The sequence below is a fragment of the Schistocerca cancellata genome, chromosome 7 (assembly GCF_023864275.1).
Source record: "Schistocerca cancellata isolate TAMUIC-IGC-003103 chromosome 7, iqSchCanc2.1, whole genome shotgun sequence".
NCBI lineage: Eukaryota > Metazoa > Arthropoda > Insecta > Orthoptera > Acrididae > Schistocerca > Schistocerca cancellata.
In genome coordinates, this window is record NC_064632.1 from 161,777,367 (window position 1) to 161,797,014 (window position 19,648).

The 19,648-nt window shown below is 43.6% G+C and overlaps 2 protein-coding genes across 3 annotated transcripts in view; one reads left to right on the forward strand and one right to left on the reverse strand.

The window, feature by feature from the left end:
• Nucleotides 1–19,648, reverse strand: part of LOC126092496 (rho GTPase-activating protein 17-like) — a 313,454-nt gene that overhangs the window by 268,990 nt on the left and 24,816 nt on the right. Inside the window, exon 1 of one of the 2 annotated variants that reach the window (XM_049908116.1) lies at nt 8,212–8,256. The exons of the other annotated variant lie outside the window; for it this stretch is intronic. The gene's annotated coding sequence lies outside the window, so the exon portion shown is untranslated. Of the gene's footprint in view, nt 1–8,211; nt 8,257–19,648 lie in introns of those variants that run through there. 2 annotated transcript variants of the gene reach the window in all.
• The window catches only part of LOC126092497 (UNC93-like protein MFSD11), a 246,955-nt gene that overhangs the window by 108,205 nt on the left and 119,102 nt on the right, over nt 1–19,648 (forward strand). The gene's annotated exons all lie outside the window — the stretch shown is intronic.

Genomic DNA, 19,648 nt, shown 5'->3' on the forward strand with positions numbered 1-19,648 from the left:
TCCATGCCCGAGGCAGGATTCGAACCTGCGACCGCGGCAGTCAAGACAATGAACAAAGACTGGTGAAAGTGCACCGAAGAAGGCACAGGCGATTTTGTCTACTGGTAAGCTGAAGGCCACGGTTTTTTAGGGTTCCCAAAGAGTAATCGTCACAGATTACTCGGGAAAAGACGGAACCGTAAATGGATCCTATAATGCTCCATTGTTGGATCTTTCAAATTTGCGTTGGCTGAAACATGACAAAGGTGGGCACGCAAAAACGTCCTCTTTCACCAGGATAATGCATCATCCCACACATCAGTGATAACAATGCCGAAAGGGGAGAAACTGGTCTTTGAATTGGTTCCTCGTCCGCCTTATTCACCAGACGTAGCCCCAAGTGACAACGGCATAGAGCACCATGAGTTCTTGGCACAAGGTCGAACGATCAGGAAGGAATAACACTTGCAAGTTCAGCGCCGTTTGCATGAAGCAGTCAGAGAGGGAAAAAAGTGCATGTTTGTGCCAAAACAGTTCACGGATTTTGCACACTATAATGCACCTTCTCTCACATTTTGTCTTTCCAGTAAACGAAAATCCCCGTTTTTATCAAAGCTTGTACGTGAAAATATAAACGCTTTATTTTTTTGTGGGGCACATGGCCCTTAAGTCCCCCTGCCTTGTATCCGCATCTGTTGACAGTGCTGGTAATCTTATGCACAGTTGGGTCGTTTAAGTTACTACAGAAAAGGACAGCCAAAGTGTTCACTGTAACTCTCGCCGATAGCGTTAAGTTCCAGCATCGCAAGAAGTTCGCAGGGCATAAAAACGGACGTCATCGAAGAATAAGAATCTTTCAAAGAAAATGTGATTTTTGTCGACACATTTGTCTCACAGACAGCGTTTGTAAAAGCTTTATAGGTTTCATTGTCACAGTTAACTCGTAAGTTGGAACGTAATAAAGTCATTGTGTTATCAAGGAATTTTGATAATATTTTTGAGATATGTTGTTGTTGTTGTTGTTGTTGTTGTAGTCTTCAGTCCCGAGACTGGTTTGATGCAGCTCTCCATGCTACTCTATCCTGTGCAAGCTTCTTCATCTCCCAGTACCTGATGCAACCTACATCCTTCTGAATCTGCTTAGTGTATTCATCTCTTGGTCTCCCCCTACGATTTTTACCCTCCACGCTGCCCTCCAATACTAAATTGGTGATCCCTTGATGCCTCAGAACATGTCCTACCAACCGATCCCTTCTTCTGGTCAAGTTGTGCCACAAACTTCTCTTCTCGCCAATCCTATTCAATACTTCCTCATTAGTTATGTGATGAGATAACAAAATTAAAAACAATTTTTTTAGGGAATTTGTTTTCAAACATACATCTGCGTCTACATACATACTCTGCAAGCCACCATACGATGCGTGGCGGAGGGTACCCTGTAACACAACTAGTAGTTGCCTTTCCTGTTCCTCTCGCAGATAGATCGAGGGAAATACGACGGTCTATATGACGCCATATAAACCCTAATTTCTCCTATTTTATCTTCGTGTCATATTTTATCTTCGTGTGCAGTCAGCTTCAAATGCCGGTTCTCTAAAATTTCTCAGTAATGTTCTTCGAAATGGAAAGTCTTCTTCCCTCCAGGGATTACCACTTGAGCTCACGACCCGCATATCCGCAACACTAGCATGCTGACCGAACCTATTGGTAACAAATCTAGCAGCTCGTCTCTCAATTACTTCAATGTCTTCTTTCAATCCGACCTGCCCAAACACTCGAGCAGTACTCAAGAATAGGTCGCACTAGCGTCCTATATACGGTCTCCTTTACAGAGGAACCACACTTTCCTCAAATTCTCCCAATAAACCTAAGTCGACCATTCACCTTCCCTACCACAATCCTCACATGCTCGTTTCATTTCATATCGCTTTCCAACGTTACGCCCAGATATTTAAACGATGTGACTCTGCCAAACAGGACACAACTAATGCTGTATCCGAGCAATACAGGTTTGTTCTGCCTACTCATCCCCATTAACTTAGTTTTCTACAGGGTGTTTCAAAAATGACCGGTATATTTGAAACGGCACTACAAACTAAACGAGCAGCGATAGAAATACACCGTTTGTTGCAATATGCTTGGGACAACAGTACATTTTCAGGCAGACAAACTTTCGAAATTACAGTAGTTACAATTGTCAACAACAGATGGCGCTGCGGTCTGGGAAACTCTATAGTACGATATTTTCCACATATCCACCATGCGTAGCAATAATATGGCGTAGTCTCTGAATGAAATTACCCGAAACCTTTGACAACGTGTCTGGCGGAATGGCTTCACATGCAGATGAGATTTACTGCTTCAGCTGTTCAATTGTTTCTGGATTCTGGCGGTACACCTGGTCTTTCACGTGTCCCCACAGAAAGAAGTCACAGGGGTTCATGTCTGGCGATTAGGGAGGCCAATCCACGCCGCCTCCTGTATGTTTCGGATAGCCCAAAGCAATCACACGATCATCGAAATATTCATTCAGGAAATTAAAGACGTCGGCCGTGCGATGTGGCCGGGCACCATCTTGCATAAAGAACGAGGTGTTCGCAGTGTCGTCTAAGGCAGTTTGTACCGCCACAAATTCATGAAGAATGTCCAGATAGCGAGATGCAGTAATCGTTTCAGATCTGAAAAATGGGCCAATGATTCCTTTGGAAGAAATGGCGGCCCAGACCAGTACTTTTTGAGGATGCAGGGACGATGGGACTGCAACATGGGGCTTTTCGGTTCCCCATATGCGCCAGTTCTGTTTATTGACGAAGCCGTCCAGGTAAAAATAAGCTTCGTCAGTAAACCAAATGCTGCCCACATGCATATCGCCGTCATCAATCCTGTGCACTATACCGTTAGCGAATGTCTCTCGTGCAGCAATGGTAGCGGCGCTGAGGGGTTGCCGCGTTTGAATTTTGTATGGATAGAGGTGTAAACTCTGGCGCATGAGACGATACGTGGACGTTGGCGTCATTTGGACCGCAGCTGCAACACGGCGAACGGAAACCCGAGGCCGCTGTCGGATCACCTGCTGCACTAGCTGCGCGTTGCCCTCTGTGGTTGCCGTACGCGGTCGCCCTACCTTTCCAGCACGTTCATCCGTCACGTTCCCAGTCCGTTGAAATTTTTGAAACAGATCCTTTATTGTATCGCTTTTCGGTCCTTTGGTTACATTAAACCGCCGTTGAAAACTTCGTCTTGTTGCAACAACACTGTGTTCTAGGCGGTGGAATTCCAACACCAGAAAAATCCTCTGTTCTAAGGAATAAACCATGTTGTCCACAGCACACTTGCACGTTGTGAACAGCACACGCTTACAGCAGAAAGACGACGTACAGAATGGCGCACCCACAGACTGCGTTGTCTTCTATATCTTTCACATCACTTGCAGCGCCATCTGTTGTTGAAAATTGTAACTACTGTAATTTCGAAAGTTTGTCCGCCTGAAAATGTACTGTTGTCCCAAGCATATTGCAACAAACGGTGTATTTCTATCGCTGCTCGTTTCGTTTTTATTGCCGTTTCAAATATACCGGTCATTTTTGAAACACCCTGTACATTTAGAGCTAGCTGCCATTCACCACACCACTAGAAATTTTGTCTAAGTCATCATTTATCAAGCTACGGCCACTTATCTTAGACACCTCCCTGCACACCACAGCATCATCAGCGAACAACCGTAGATTGCTGCCCACTCTACTTGCCAGATCATTTATGTGTATAGAAAATAGCAACGGTCCTATCACACTTCCCTGGGGCACTCCTGGTGGTACCCCTGTCTCTGATGAACACTAGCCGTCGTGGACAACTTACTGGGTTCTAATACTTAAGAAGTCTTCGATACACTCACATATCTGGGAGCCAATTCCGTATGCATGTGTCTTCGTTAACAGTCTGCGGTGGGGTACGTGTCGAATGCTTTACGGAAATCTGGAATCCATAGTTCGCAGAATATCATGGGAGAAAAGAGCAAGCTGGGTTTCACACGAGCGATGCTTTCTAAAGGCGTGCAGATTCGTGGACATGAACTTTATGGTCCATAGGAAATTTGTTATATTCGAACTCGGAAGAGGCTACAGCAAACCGATATTAAGGATATTTGTCTGTTATTTTGTGTACGAGTATGTGCCAAATGGCACGTCATCCCCTTTCACTTTGTTGATTGTAAATTGCTCCTCCCAGTTTATGCAGTTGACTCATTGTCAGAGCAGTTGCACAATGTAAAAATATCAAATTAAAAAAGAGCCACCCCAGAGCACAATAATTAATGTCGAAAACTGACGTCAATGAAGGTGTACGATAATTGAAGGAATTCCAGTAAACTTATGTCCGGAAACGAGACGTATCGGTTTATAGAACATAAATAATTCTGTGATTTTTTTTAGGTGTGTTTCCCAATTCGTTGGATATCCTGGATTTAATCATACTGGATGTAATCTCACATAAATCAAAGAGGGGACATCCATATTCACATTGATAATACAAAAGAAGTATTTTTAGTAAACAAATGCTCGCTTCCATTTTTGTATCAAAGTAATCTACCTTCAAAAAATGTTTGAGACTATCAGTCGTTTGCCATACAGTGCGTTGTGTGCTATGCTGTGACAAGTTCTGAAACTCTTAGAAATTTTAAATTTAGTATCTCGCCACTTCTCGGATAAATTTCCGCCGATGCCCATCTACAGCCTGCTTTTGTAGCTATGTTGTGCGCGGGGAGCTCGTGTTCCAGCACCGCTCCAGGGCCAACATAACAGCAGACCAGGGAACCACACACCCCCTAAGCCTCAGCTGTGTGCAGCCTGACTCACACACACGCTACATTTGCTTATCGCGGAGGATGTCATCTGACCGTGCTGCATCTGTTCCTCGTATGACTACTAACCCATCGTATACGTTACTCATTGTCAGTCTATTTATCGACCGTGGTGGACCGTAAAACTAAACTGCTGATCTTCTACGCACGGCTTACCAAATCCTACCATAAGAGGAAAACAGATAAGAGACAGCGAGCGCTATGCCTGACATTCCCAAATCTGTTCCCATTTCCAATATGGTACGTGGTCGATTATATTTTCCAACTCGTAAATGTTATAGCTGTATTGGATGTGACAAATATTTAGGGTCCAAATTATACGTATACAAATATCTAATGAACGCCAGCTAACAATAGATATAGGGTACCAGCAAATAACGTCTAATTTAAACTTCATGGCGTCTCCTACCTTCCATAGTTCACAAAAGCTCACCTGCACAACTTGCTCAATTACCGCTCCCGGAAGAAAGGATATTCCGGAGAAAAGCCTTAGCTGCAGACTGGGGGATTGTTTTCAGAATGAATCTTTCGCTCTGCAGAAGAACGTGCGCTGTTTTGAACCGTCCAGACTAACAGTGAGAAGCAGTGAAGTTGGGAGGTAAGAGACGAGGTACTGGGGACACGATCCGTGGTAAAAAAGAAAAAAAAGGCTGAATATGTTATGAGAATTGGTGAACTAACAGTGATGTTAGTTCATTAGTGGCTAGCCGGCCGGAGTGGCCGAGCGGTTCTAGGCGCTACAGTCTGGAACCGCGCGACCACTACGGTCGCAGGTTCGAATCCTGCCTCGGGCATGGATGTGTGTGATGTCCTTGGGTTAGTTAGGTTTAAGTAGTTCAGAGTTCTAGGGGACTGATGACCTCAGAAGCTAAGTCCCATAGTGCTCAGAGCCATTTGAACCATTAATGGCTACGGCAAACTTCATAACCGAGGCTGTTCTATAAAATACCTGTGGGGTGAATTTTCCACGTCGCTGGTCGCTGAAAGCATTAGGAAAGTGACGTCGAAACGTTTAAAAATATTGACATTTATTTGCTCGAGAAACTGTATCTGCCGATCTAGAAACATATGAGAGAATGTTTAAAACACAACACAAAATACCTTTTTGCCTTATCCATTGTGTTTCGCTTATTTTCGAAGTATCGAATAACATTAAAAACAGCATTTTTCGCCATTAGTAGAGATGACGTTTCAAGTATGAAACAGGTTTTTAGTGACAATTGTACAAATAATTTGATAGTATTCATGAGTGTGGCGACATCGTGCAGTTACATAGTGTTGTATTGCGCGTGTCGTCTGCTTGTGTTTAGAAATTATCGCGCCGTCAAAACATTTCGCGCCAGCCACCAGAGGCGCTGTGTTCCAGAGGCGTTGTGTTTTATACATGTGTGTTCTGTTATTCTTTGATTATGCTTTTTTAAATTGTTTTGTATCTTCCATGCTGGTAATTAGTTCGTGCATAGTTAAGAGATAACGCTGGCGTTTTCGTTCCCTGCATGTTCAATTATTTTCAACTACAAGCTCTGAACCATCGAACAAGCTGTGTATCCTTTGCCGTATCCTGTGGCTGTGATCAATAAAGCTAACTTTAATGTTAGGAGTTTTTGTGTAGTGTGGTTCCGTCGATTAAGTACACGCAGGTTGTAACGGTCGAACAGTAGTCTACAAATCTTTAACATATTGCAGCGTGTCAGCAACTGTGAAATGTACAGCAAACAAACAATGTTTTCAGCCTTCAGTTGCAAGGTAATTTTATTCGTTTACCTAGGTTTCGATTCCAGTAATGGAATCTTCTTCAGAACCTATAAATTAAACCACATATGGACATATATTACTCACTAAAATGCATTATCAGTCTAATGATTGAATAATAAAGAAATTGTGATACTTACAACAATGAAATTATTTTGTGAGCCAAGCACTGGCCATGTCACAGATTAAAAATTAAAACATTAAAGACGCATAATCATAAGATTATGTCAGTCAAAATTAAAACCATTAGGGCGAACGTAGACGGAGCTGCGCCGGCCATAAATCAGGACCACACGTAAGCGGCTCGAAAACTAGGCGTCGTGAGCCGTTACGCGGCGAGGCTCGGCCGCGGCCAAGCGCATGCGCAAGCGCAAGAGACAAACTGTCTCAAAATTACTTAGAGCAAATATACATATAAACAAAATGTAACTGAAAGCTGTCTTACAATTGGACATACCTATCTATTGGTATAGCAACATTAAACAATTTACCTGAGAACAAACTACAAAGCCAAGGTATAATTTTTTTTTTCTTTTTTTTTTTTTTTAGTTTGTTCTCAGGTAAATTGTTTAATGTTGCTATACCAATAGATAGGTATGTCCAATTGTAAGACAGCTTTCAGTTACATTTTGTTTATATGTATATTTGCTCTAAGTAATTTTGAGACAGTTTGTCTCTTGCGCTTGCGCATGCGCTTGGCCGCGGCCGAGCCTCGCCGCGTAACGGCTCACGACGCCTAATTTTCGAGCCGCTTACGTGTGGTCCTGATTTATGGCCGGCGCAGCTCCGTCTACGTTCGCCCTAATGGTTTTAATTTTGACTGACATAATCTTATGATTATGCGTCTTTAATGTTTTAATTTTTAATCTGTGACATGGCCAGTGCTTGGCTCACAAAATAATTTCATTGTTGTAAGTATCACAATTTCTTCATTATTCAATCATTAGACTGATAATGCATTTTAGTGAGTAATATATGTCCATATGTGGTTTAATTTATAGGTTCTGAAGAAGATTCCATTACTGGAATCGAAACCTAGGTAAACGAATAAAATTACCTTGCAACTGAAGGCTGAAAACATTGTTTGTTTGCTGAACAGTAGTCTGCCCAGCTTGTACCGACAGTCAACAATGTAGTGCTTTTCTTTGTCGAGATGTATTTCGCTCTCAGGTACTTGGTCTCTGTTATTGAAGAAAGGTCACAGAAATAGCATCAAAGTCCTCATAGAACATTGACAAAATGTTACAAAACATTGTCAACAATAAAATGACTAAGAGGACACCAAAGCACAAAACGGAGTATGACGGTATGAGTGAGATCGGCGAGAAGTGGCGAACTTCCGATGTTGGCAGATGAAGGCACTGTCCACCACCACCAGAGGCAACGTGGAAACTTTTTTCCGGAGAATCCTTCACGTCGGTGTCCGCCCGTCCCTTCCCGCTCTGAAGCACTGACGGCATGTGTGAATGGACCTTTTAACAATCACAGCAGAGCGAAGACTGCCTCGACCAGAAAGCTTCAGTTCACAGACGAGAATTGGCGGCGGCAGGAGCAAGGCTGGGAGATTGGTAGGAGGGAAGGAGCAGGCGCGTAGTAGCTAGTCTACAGTATTCTAAGTTTCCTACCTCCCAGTGGAGCGACGCTATGGCGGCCTCACCCAGCGAACACCCAGCTGCGTGTGCGTGCCCCCTTGCAGTTTCTCTCCATCCTTCCTTCCGCGTCAGTTTATCGAACGAATGCCTGGCTTAGTCATAATGCGACAACAAGCTAACCGGCCGCACAACGTTTCTGCATTTCTTCCTCAATAGTTCGCAGAATGTATAGGGTCTCATTAACAGTCTCCATCTCTTGCGTGGAAATACAGTCGATACCGTTTATAGCGACATCACTTTTAACGGCGCATTGGCTATAACGGCGAAATCTAGCGGTCCCGCCTAAATGCTATATGTAAGGGCTATACTTAAAAAATCGCTTAGTACGACATGGCTTACCGCAGCTTATCGTATAAAACGACATACAATTTTTAATTACATTTTTCGAAAGATATATCTACTACAACTTCCAATAATCGTTTTTTTACGTTTTGGGTGATTACTATTAACAATGTAATTCTTGTTTTCGAACTCGTGGTTTTTTTATCGGTGGTTTCAAACCAGTTGTCAAAACGAATGCATTGTCAAATTCAAAATGCATACGCATATATTAAAGCAGAAAGCGAACAAAGGTAATTAATTACGGTAAGTAGGACAGTATACTGTAGTATGAGTTACTGTATTGCATTCTAAAGTTGAAGCGACTGGTTAAAAAACGAAATAATACTGTCTTTGCGGAGACTGTAGAAAACTGGAAAATGAAATTCCAATATGTGTTATTTTTCCAAAGTACAGAAATCAAATAAACTATCCGTTATCGATGTTTTGTGGTTATCTGTTAGGCGTAGTACATCACATTTCTACAATATTATAAAGAGAAACATAGGAGAACGTGTAGACCTTCGTGTAATTTATGTATAGAGTCGTATCTTTTCGTTTTGGTACTGTTGATTAGTTTTTGTAATACAGTAACTGGAACGAAGATGTATTGTTCATGGCCGGGACGTGCTGTTGTAGGGTAGGGTAGGGTAGAAGGGTTTTGTGGGCGCACGACAGCAAGGTCTTCAGCGCCCGTTCAGTATCATAGTGAGACGGGTGTCAAGAAAAAAAAACTCAGAACATTTACATCAAACGGAACATAAAACACAGGGAACAATCATAAAAAATATGTGCTCACCCACACCGAAGCGTGGGATGAAGCAGGGCGTCAGCAGTAAAACATGGACAACACAGGAAGAAAAAGGTAGAGGGAGCTAAAACAATGGAGCAGATGGAAGTGGCTGGCTGACCGCAAGGAAAAAAGGGAGGAGTCAGCCACTCTGCAATACACTAAAACCGCCAGCCTAAAAGTTTAGGCCAGAGTCCAGACACATCACAAAACTTAAAAACCCTAGACACACACGTCTCATCGTTAGCTAAAACACAGGGCAGATCCCCATCAACTTGTGCTTCTGCCCTTGCAGGCGCTACAGCCTGGAACCGCGTGACCGCTACGGTCGCAGGTTCGAATCCTGCCTCGGGCATGGATGTGTGTGATGTCCTTAGGTTAGTTAGGTTTAAGTAGTTCTAAGCTCTAGGGGACTAATGACCTCAGCAGTTGAGTCCCATAGTGCTCAGAGCCATTGGAACCATTTTTTTTTTTTTTTACATCTTGGTGGCATTTTTTTGCTGTGCGTACTGCATAAACATAAGGAAAAATGCCTCTCCTGTCTCTCTTCACTAATACTGTATTACAAACACTGTAGGTGTACTGTATTTCTGTTACTTTTTAAACTCTATGGCACCTAAGTTTTACAGATATGAAGCTTTTATCACAAAACAAAGCAAATACCTAGTTTGTGCGACTACTGGCTACCGACCGTAAACCATCGGCTCCTTTGATGTCGTTATAACCGGGCTCGGCTATAACTTCAGACTGCGGGAGATAACATCTGAAGTCCCACAGACATCTTTCAAGGACAGATAAAAAATGTTTGCTGGCGACACCAGCATACTAGTCAAGGGTTCCAACTCGATCTTTTAGCAGTCACAGCTCAGATGATAACTGTACAGGCCTGCATGTGGTTGACCAGCTAGCAGTTTCTGAACCTCACAAAGACTCATATTAAGCAATTTCAAAGAAACAATAATGAGCTTTTAATAGCAGAAGAAGACATAAATGGTCATACGTTGAATCATGCACCGTGTGTAATCGGGGTCCAGATGAATAAAAAAGTTTAAATGGAGTCAACACACTGATGAAGGAATCGAGAAGCTCATTTCGGCGTTTTACGCCCTCAGAAGCATCTCATGTTGTGTTGGCCTAAAGACAACAATGTTGGTTTGTTCTGCGGTTTATTGATCACTGTTGTCTCAACACAGTCCACCATCGAGGCATAAGTTTGGTCATTGGAGCTTTCTACACTAGCCCAGTTATGAGTCTCTATGCAGATGCCGCCAAACTACAGCTGTCATAACCGGTGTGATGTTCTCAACGGGTACGCGTTCCGCTTCTATCCCAACCATCCATCCTGTGTGTCCTTTTTTGATGACTCCCTTGACCGCCAATACGGGGCAAGCGCAACTTCTTTATTTCTTCCGATGAATCCGAGTGTGGCATCTGCTTTTCCCACTATCTCTTTTAAGGTCGCTCTGGATAGTTATGCCTTGATATTTTACGGCAGACGCGGTCTCCAGCTGTTTGTAATCAATAGTATAGCTGTACAGTAGTGGTTTTCTTTTCCTGTGTATGCGCAATATGTTACATTTATTTACGTTCACGGTCAACTGCCAGAGCCTGCACCATTCATAAATTCTCTGCAGGTTGTTCTGCAAATTCTATCTTCTGGCGTTGCTACTTTGGTGTAGACAACTTCATCGCCTGCGAGTAACCTTAAAAAGCTACTAAATATTTTATATGTACGAAGGTTTGAACTTAAATAGTGGCTACTATTTATTCACAACCGATACGAAAGAGTTACATATTTGCACATATTACTGTCCTCCAAAGCAGTCACCAGCGTCGTGTAGAACCAGCTGCCAGTGATGTGGAAGGCGTAGTATACTGTTAGGAGAGCCTGTTCTGTTGGTGGTGCGAACGGAGCGGTCTACTGCCTCTCGAATATCTGGAACAGTTCTGAAGCGAATGCCACGAAGTGGTTCCTTCATCTTCAGAATCAAATGCACAGTATTACTGTTCGTTTTTGGAGCATAACCTGCGATCAGCTTTGCGAAAGAAGCGGCGACCCTTTCTGCGCAACCCACCGCTCATTTTGCACAACAATGGGCGGATGCATACAGTGCAAGCTGTGGCTGCTCTGTTCGGTCGATGGGACTTGGAGGTACTGTACCATCTACCATACTCCCCGGACTTAAGTCCATGTGACTTTGATTTGATTCCGAAGGAAGGAACCACTTCATGGCATTTGCTTAAGAACTGTTCCAGAGATTCGACAGGCAGTAGACTGCTCCAGTCGCACCATCAACAGAACAGGGTCTGCTAACGGTATACTACGCCTTCCACATCGCTGGTAACGGGTTCTACACAACGCTGGTGACTGCTCTGAAGGACAGTAACAGGTGCAAACATGTAACTCTTTTGTATCGGTTGTGAATAAATAGTTGCCACTACTTAAGTTCCAACCCTCGTATATTGTAAACAGCAATGGTCCTATCACACTTCCCTGTGGCACTCCGGATAAACGTGACTAACGTTACGTATTCAGGTGGTACGTATAAAACTTCAACATCGATTTTGTCGGAAACTAGGGGCTCTCGCGTGAAAAGCCACCACCCACGTACTCAGAACTGACCCCTCCACAACACAACTAAGACTAATCAAAATCCGTGATTAAGATGGCTGACGGTCCCCTTGTGAGTGAACATACAGATCAGGAACAACATGGAGCGAGTTTGCAAACAGTTGAGTTTTCCAACTCGAGGAAGGATCTACGGAAAGGAACTTAATTGGATTATAGAATACGGAAAGGATTCGCAGAAGGCAGCTGTCTTAATGACCGAAAAAATTTCGAGTGGGTAAATTGCTTTAAATGAGGATGAGCATCGCTCTGCGACGAAAATCATTCGGCTAGGCCTTCTATTTCGAATAAAGGAGAGAAGCATCGAGAAGTTGAGCGAATGATGCGTGGTGATCGCCGTCCCAGAACTGATGATATTGCGGATATTGAACACTACCCAACCGTCCATGAATATCTGAACTATCGTAAACTTTGTGCTCTGTGGGGACTACGTGTAGTGATAGGCGAAGAAAGCCAGAAACGTTTAGAAAATCCGAAATCACATTTACGCCGTTTTGAAGAGGAAGAAAACTTTCTCAGTAACTTAGTGACTACGGACAATAGCGGTAGGGCACGGTGTGGAAACATCCACCTCCACCTACAGCAAAACCAAAAGTCAAGCGTCTAAAGGGAAGTTGATAATCTGTCCCGCTATTTACAAGTCCACTGATGGTCCATTACGCTGCTAAACACAGTTGCCAACTATAGGCACATGCCCCTACGCAGGGGGACTTTCGGCTCTTTTTTTCCAAAATGTACGGACAGGTTTCCGATCCCTCTGTAAAACGAAGGGACATTTTGTACATGAAAGGAAAATTACAAAATAATAAATTTTTAAAAAAGTTGCCAACGAAAGTTATGGTATTCTATTGTGTGATGGGAAAAAAGCACTAATACCACAAGAAGGAAAGTTTTGTCGCTATACCTCTGAACTAACCAGTGAGTCCCCAGAATCCAAGTGACCCATATTACAAATCACCTTGTTGTGGTATCCTCAGAATGTTGTTCCATCTACCCACGGTACAGTCCTGGCCCAGCTCAAAATGATTTTCACCTGTTTTGTCTGTCGAGGGAGCGCTTCCGTGGGTGTTTCTTTCAGGTGACAAGGTTGTGGGAGTCGATGCTACAGTCCGATTAAAATTACTCGATAGTTGACATCTGTCAGTTGACGCTATAGTGTTGCCACATCGGCTACCGGCTTCCGCCCGGTTATAGGAGACACAAACGCGCACACGGCAGGTACTTCGCAAATGCTGTTAATGTGTAAGGCGGAGCAATGTGGAAAGTGGCCGCCGTGAGGTGTCTGAAAGGCGAGATGCTCTGTCGACAGCTGATTTTTAAGCGGCAGACAACGCCTCTTGTAGCCCTGAGTTTGAACTCGTGTCCAAAGCTAACCACAGCTTGCACGGTGTATCCGAGAAAACGGCTCTCAACAATCTGAGGCACAACTAAAATCACTATCGTTTTGTACATGGCGATTAAAGCTTACCTCTTACGAGCAAACTCAAGATGAAAAAAATTTAATTTGGGCACTAAATGGAAACTGTAATTTATCGCTGTCGCAGATTACCTGCAATTATCCTGCCCCGTTACCCCCGGCCTCTGTGGCCGAGCGGTTCTAGGCGCTTCAGCCCGGAACCGCGCTGCTGCTACGGTCGCAGGTTCGAATCCTGCCTCGGGCATGGATGTGTGTGATGTCCTTAGGTTAGTTAGGTTTAAGTAGTTCTAAGTCTATGGGACTGATGACTTCAGATGTTAAGTCCCATAGTGCTCAGAGCTATTTGAACCATTCGCCCCGTTACCAATCGATGAGAAGTCGTTGTTCGTACTTGTTTGCAGATTATAGGCGACTCGTGTAGATTCCAAACGAAAAAAGAATGATAGGAAGAAAAATAACAGCAAATAAGGTCAATACAGTGCTGAAAATGACGCAACAAACAAACAGAAATGCCGCGCGGGGTAGCCGCGCGGTCCGCGGCTTCCAGTCACGGTCCGCCCGGCTTCCCCCGTCGGAGGTTCGAGTCCTCCCTCGGGCATGGGTGTGTGTGTTGTCCTTAGCGTAAGTTAGTTTAAGTTGGATTAAGTAGTGCGTAAGCTTAGGGACTGATGACCTCCGCATTTTGGTCCCAATAGACCTTACCACCTACAAACAGAAATAAAAAAATACTTTTAAACCAATCAATGGAATAAAAATAATAATCAAGGTCTTTTGATTAGCTCAAGAAATAAAAAATATCTCGCTACAGTTTATTTGATGAGATTCGAATCTACGACCATCCTCGCAGCAGGTTAATATGGTAGCAATTGTGCTAAGCCACAAGAGACGGTTGAGCGGTTATATTTATGATTGTGGTGCACCGGTCGCAACGATGAATTGCAGCCTTCAAAAATTCGGCTTCACGAAATGTCGTGCGAAACTAACTACTGTTATTTATTTAATCGTATGGTGATTTTATACAATATACAGTTGATATAAGCCAAATGATTTTATACAATATAAATATGATATAAGACAAGATGAAACCTTAAAGTCCGTGTTTTTTACCCAGTAAATTAAGCTGAGTGTGACAATGAACAAGTCACTGGGAATTCCAGGGTATGAATGAAGTGGACAGCGTCGGACTAAATGTTCAATTGTCTGCTGTTCTTGATTACATTCACACATTGGTGAACTGATCCAGCCCCATTTCTACCTGAAGTAGCTACAACAACCATGTCCAATCCTTAACCTGTTGAGGCGGCACCAAAGGTTGCTCGGTAGATCAAAACCTTTTGGCTTCTTTGTGGGATCAAAGTGATGGGCTCTTGTTCCCAATGTTTTTGTTGACCATTCATGCTTCCAGCTTTCATTTAGATCAAAACCATCCGCGATGAGTTGTCCTGCTTGCTGGTCTTCTTGATCGCAATCGTTGCTGTGACGGATGACAGAATTCCTGGTGCAGTGGTAGAGAGGGTGATGCAGAGGCTTTCTTGGCCTCACTCAGTAGAGCTTGTTTCCGCCTTAAGTGAGGTTCAAATGGTTCAAATGGCTCTGAGCACTATGGGACTTTACTTCTAAGGTCATCAGTCCCCTAGAACTTAGAACTAATTAAACCTAACTAACCTAAAGACATCACACACATCCATGCCCGAGGCAGGATTCGAACCTGCGACCGTAGCGGTCGCGCGGTTCCAGACTGTAGCGCCTAGAACCGCTCGGCCACCCCGGCCGGCCTTAAGTGAGGTGGTGGAATGTGACTCAGTACAGGTAACCAGTGGCATGGGGTTGATTTGATGGAACCAGTAATGCAGCGCATTGTGTCGTTAAGTTTTGTGTCTACCTTCTTCACATGTACACTTTCCAGCCAGACAGGTGCACAGTACTCTGCAGCAGAGTACACAAGACTGATGCCAGTTAAACGCAGTCAGTCAGCAGAGGTTCCCCAGGTGGTACCACTGAGCTTATGTAGTATGTTGTTCCTTGCAGCAACTTTATGAGAAAGCTTGGTGATGTGCTCTTTGTAGCTCAGGGTTCTATATAGAGTGATTCCGAGATATTTTGGGAAAGGATTGTACCTCAAGGTTTGTCCATTGAGCAGAACTCTTGGTTTGTAGTTCGCAGCACGATTCGCTAGATGGAAACAAGAGACTTCAGTTTTTGATGTGCTTGGGATAAATCTCCAGGTCTTAAAGAAAGTAAGCCGATATCTGTAATTGTGATAACTGTATATGTGACGCCGAACTGCGTCTTGTCCGGTAGTATCCAGTAGTGTTTGGTTAGCGCTGTATATGAGACGTAAGTATTTCATTAGCACCGCCCTGTGTGTGCGTTATTTTTGATGTGGTTATCACGTGTCGTCAGTCTCGTAAACTGACATACTGCCGGGAGAGCGGTGTGCTGACCACATGCCCCTCCATATCCACATCCAGTGACGCCTTCAGGCTGAGGATGACACGGCGGCCGGTCGGTCGGTACCTTTGGGCTTTTCAAGGCCTGTTCGGACGGAGTTTAGTTATCATGTGTCGTGAAATACGAAGTCAAAGTGATTTGGGATCCAACCATGTAAAGAAAGAATGCCGGACAAGGAGTTGGAAGTGAACGGATCAGTTGTGGTGGCAATCTGGCAACGGCGAACGATTGAGGCGTGCCGTCGAGCGCTCTGACAGGAGGAAAGCAGTCCCAACGCTTGAAGTGAAATGTTAACTATCAAGTAATTTTAATCGGACTATAGAGTGGAAGTGAGCGATGCAACAAAGCTGCTTCGAGAACGAAATTAGGAAGCTTGTCAGTTACCGTGTAGTGGCCGAGGGATATTACATAGAACATTGATGTGACTTGCAACTTTCTTTCACCGATAAGCAGTTTTTTTTTTTTTTTTTTTTTTTTTTTTTTAAGAGAATTACTTCTTGACTTAAGCTGGTGCATTTAGCATGTAATTGTTTCACGTTAGGTTAGCCCCATATTCTAGGCTCTGGTGTCTGACTGACCACAGGTGTAGTCAACATACAGCGTGTTGGGATAGAGGTAAATTGTCGTCTCCGGTTCGTCGACATTCCACGTTCGACCGTCGGCTCCAGCGAGAGTCGCAGCAAAGTTTGGGTGCGGCTGGTCGGATCTCGCGCCATCTGGCGCTGTATCATCGCCACCATCCGGCCAGGAAGTGTGGCGACAACACTGGGACAGAGCCGCCACAATCGGAAGCATCCCGTAGCGTGCGACTATCATCGTCAACTTCCGGCCTCTCCTGTCTGACCTACTGCACTTGGCCCTCTCTGCTTCCTAGAGATAATTAACCGTTCGTTTGTTCATCCATCCATACATCCATCTATCCATCCACACATGGTGTTTTTTAGATCTTCAGGAAAGAGAATAGTGACAGATTCAAAAATAGTCCGGGTTCACATTATCAAAACAGCACCTGTTGATCTGATGGAATTACAAAGACGCACGAGTCTCAACTTTATCTTTGATAAAGATAGAAGCTGAAGCAATGAATTAAAATTTGTACCACTGCCGGGACTTGAGCTTTTTTTTTTTAATAATCATAAAACTTTATTCAGTTTAGTATGTACTTACAAGTAGCACATATTATTACGAAATGTTACATTATGTTTCGTTTCAGTTTCTCCTTCTGAAACTTTCCTCTTTTATTACATTTTCATTAAATATCTTTTCACTGTTGAAAGTTCGTTTTGTTTTTGGACTTAAGAAATTATTCCTCGTGTCTGTTTTCAGAATGCTTTGTCCTTTTGTGAAGTTTCTGAGTTGGGTTCGTTGACTTCTTTCCTCATTGTGTATTAATTTTTACTCTGACGATTAATGCCAACAAATAAATAATTCTACATTAATATAACCCGTGCCTCCTGTCGCACAAGTTTCAGCTATCCTTGTCGATGAAATAAAAAAAAGCATCTGTTGTAAACTAAACGGACAACCATACTAACAGGAAACTACTGCTGCTCGTCGTTGTCGTCGTCGTCGTCGTTGTCGTCGTCGTCGTCGTCGTCGTTGTCGTCGTCGTTGTTGTCGTCAACATCTTCAGCCCAGACTGGTACGATACAGCTCTCCATGCTACCTACCCTGTGCAATCCTACTAATCTTCGAATAACTTCTGGAACCTACATCCTTTTGAACCTGTTTACTGTATTCATTTCTTGCTCTTCCTTTACAATTTTTGACCCTCACACTTCCTTCCATTACCGAACTGATGATACCTTGACGCCTCAGAACGTGTCCAGTCAACCGATCGCTTCTTTTAGGCACGATGTGCCACAAATTTCTTTTTTCTGCAGTTCTGTTTAGTACCTCCTCATTAGTAACTCGATTTACCCATATAATCTTCAGCATTTTTCTGCACTATCGCATTTCTATCCCCTTCTTGCGTAAAGTGTTAACTACCATCGTGTCACTTCCACGCAAGGCTGTACTCCAGGAAACACGTTCAGAACAGACTTCCTGATACTCAAATCTGTATTAGAGCTTAGCAGACTGGCTCTACCCTTTCTGAAAAAGAGCAAACTGCATGGTATATCCTTTCTACTTCGGCCATCAACAGTTACTTTGCTGTTCAAGTAGCAAAACTCGTGTACCATTTATAATACCTTATTTTCTAATCTAATTCCCTCAGAATGCCTGATTTTATTAGACCACATTCCATTACCCTTGTTTTACTTTTGCTGATGATCATCTTACGACCTCTTTTCTAGACACTGTCTTTTTCATTCAGCTGCTCTTGTAAGTCCATTGCTGTCTCTGACAGAATTACGCTATCAGCAAACCTCCAAGTTTTTATTTTTATTGCATGAACTTTAATTCGTTCTTCAATTTTTTTCTTTGGTTTACTAAATGCCTGCACAATGTACGGACTGAATATCATCGAGGATAGGCTACAACCTTGTCTCACTCACTTTGCAACCCTGTACTCCATGTATTATCATTTCAATTTCATTTTAAGTGGCATTTCCCATTCGAGGTTTCATTTGCAGTAACAGTAAACAAGGATCAAGTTCAGAGATAGAGGGAAAGGAGGATGTGGACAGATTGGTGGAGGCGGAGTAGATGGACATGAGAGGGATGAGGAGCAGCAGATGGACAAAGAGAAGGGGGAAGAGGAGGAGATGGACAGAGAGAGAAGGGAGAAGGAAATTAGGACCATATACAATTCCCATACATATTTAGCAATTACGAAGCATTGCCGGGTTCGCTAATTATACCCGCTTTGAAGGTGAAGAAACTAGTGCCTATTGCTAGCAGAGGGGTACCATCTAGCTCTGCCGTCGCTCGGTTGTCGAGGCCTATTTTGTGGAGCTTCGGTAACGTATGTTGCACTTGTTCAACTTTTAAAAAGAGTTTGATTGCTTCTACCCGTATAGAAGTGACGCTGCTATACGTCATCGCAGGGGATCCTGGCGACTAGAGCCTTGTGTCAGAGCGGAGAGCCGCGGACTCCGTTTGTGAAACGGGAGAAAGTTCGATCGCGGACCGCAGCGAACGCGCTCGGGCGAGACGTTATTGTCCTCCTTCAGCTGTCCTGCCTTCGATTCTTCATCGGTATCATTTCGCTGAATTACTTTGTCTCCGGCCGACGATTCCTTGCAGCAACCAATACTGGTTCTCAAGCTTTGCTGAGCTGAAAACATATGTCTGGCAGTTACGTCGTCGCAGGCCGTGGTGGCCGAGCGGTTCTAGACACTACAGTCTGGAACGCGCGACCGCTACGGTCGCAGGTTCGAATTCTGCCTCTGGCATGGATGTGTGTGATGTCCTTAGGTTAGTTAGGTTTAAGTAGTTCTAAGTTCTAGCACTTTCGAGACGAGCGACGTAGCTCCAACGTCGGTCCGACAGTACCCCACCCCCCCCAAAAAAAAAAAAAAAAAAAATTATCAGCGATGTTAACGACTCCCAGCGCATGACTTTCATATTCTGTAGGTTTAAAAGTACTCTCTGGTTATCCTAGTACCAACAAAGAATTATAGATGGCAGCATATGTCACTGTTGGAGGTGGTACAGGAGTATATTTGGAGTCATTTGCTTTGCCGCGCTCACATTCGACTTTCAACAGGCGCGCGGCAGTTCGAAACTTTAGATTGTTGTCAGCTGATAGCTTTGCGCTTAATTTCGTCATGGCCTTGCGAGATGAAGAAATAGTTTTTATTGAACAATAGTGGTTCAGAATTAGATGAAGAGATTGCAGATTTTGACATTAGTGATGGTA